Source organism: Astyanax mexicanus, unplaced genomic scaffold (assembly GCF_023375975.1).
Source record: "Astyanax mexicanus isolate ESR-SI-001 unplaced genomic scaffold, AstMex3_surface scaffold_31, whole genome shotgun sequence".
In the NCBI taxonomy this organism is placed as follows: domain Eukaryota; kingdom Metazoa; phylum Chordata; class Actinopteri; order Characiformes; family Acestrorhamphidae; genus Astyanax; species Astyanax mexicanus.
In genome coordinates, this window is record NW_026040041.1 from 2,491,382 (window position 1) to 2,492,894 (window position 1,513).

The window sequence follows — 1,513 nt, forward strand, 5'->3', positions numbered from 1 at the left end:
CATCAACTGGTAGCCAATGGAGCTCAATGAGCAGCGGGGTGACATGTGCCCGTTTTGGCTGGTTGAAGACCAGACGTGCTGCAGCGTTCTGGATCATCTGGAGTGGTTTTACTACACAGGCCGGGAGGCCAGTTAGCAGGGCATTGCAGTAGTCGAGGCGTGAGATGACGACTGCTTGTACCAGGAGTTGGGTGGCCTGTTGCGTCAAGAACGGTCTAATTTTTCGGATGTTATAGAGCACAAAGCGGCAGGATCGAGCAACTGAGGCCACATGGTGCGTTATTGGTAGTTATCTGGTTAACACAAAATATCTTCTTACTCTTTATTATAATCTTACTTATCCATATTTTTCATATTGTAACATAGTTTTGGTAGTAGTGTAGTACATTTTCTCCTAGTCTAATAAAATTCTGTTTCTTCAAAAACACGATCAAATTTATACATTTATATCCACGCTATCTGCTCCTCTAGTTTAGAAACTTCAAATTCTCTCAACTTATAATATTAATATATTTCTAATATGTATTTTTATTAATATAATTTATTCAAATCATCCCAGAGCAATTCATAAAATACTATATTACAAATGTAGAGATTCATAAATATTCAACTCATCAGTCTTTAGATCCTCTTCGTCCTAGATCTTTCTCTTATAGAGTTTCGATAAGATACCGTACATGGAGATAAAACTACTGTGGAATGATTTTAACCATTTGGCAGAATATAAAATGTTCATCTGTAAAACATTATAAAAGATGTTTAAAAAGATGTTTTGATGAATGTACTGTGATCTTTTTTTTTTTTTGTATAAACATTCACTCTTTTTGTTTTTTTGTGTTTTATAGTTGGAATGTGATATTATTTTGTTAAAGTTATGTTCATTTTAATAGATTTGTTTTTATATTATTAAGGTAAAGGCTTTATTTAAGCCCATCTTAGGTTTTTGCCTCTACACTGTAAACTCAAATGATTTAAGTCTGTTTTACATAAAATTGGAGATTTCTTTTTGTGGGCACATATACTGTACTATTCAAACTGATGTCTTTTGAGTTGAACCAACGTATTATAATAACTGAGTTTAGTCTGTTTTGTCATTAACAGCTTCTTTTCTATTGGCTTCTGTCACAATCGATTTGCATACTGGGCGTGTCCAACAGTTTCTGACTAACACTCACCATCAGTGTGTAGTCATTCCCCCTGAGCTACCTTACAAATAAATCAACTTCCCCTTTAGTTGTAATAACTTGATGTTTTAACTTATGCTAACTTAAGTTTTCATTTCCCATTACTTAACTTTTTTTAAGGCAACCGGTTTCCTCAATTTTTTAAGTAAATTCAACTTATCCGGGCTTACAGTGTACCTGCACTGTATTTTATTGCTATTTGCTAAATAAAAATAAAAATCCAAATCAAATAGCATTTTCCTATTTGCAAAATTTGAGACAATAATCAAGAATGTGAAAAAGATAGAGTGTGCTTAATAAAGTGATCCAGGCCACCAGGGGGAGACACG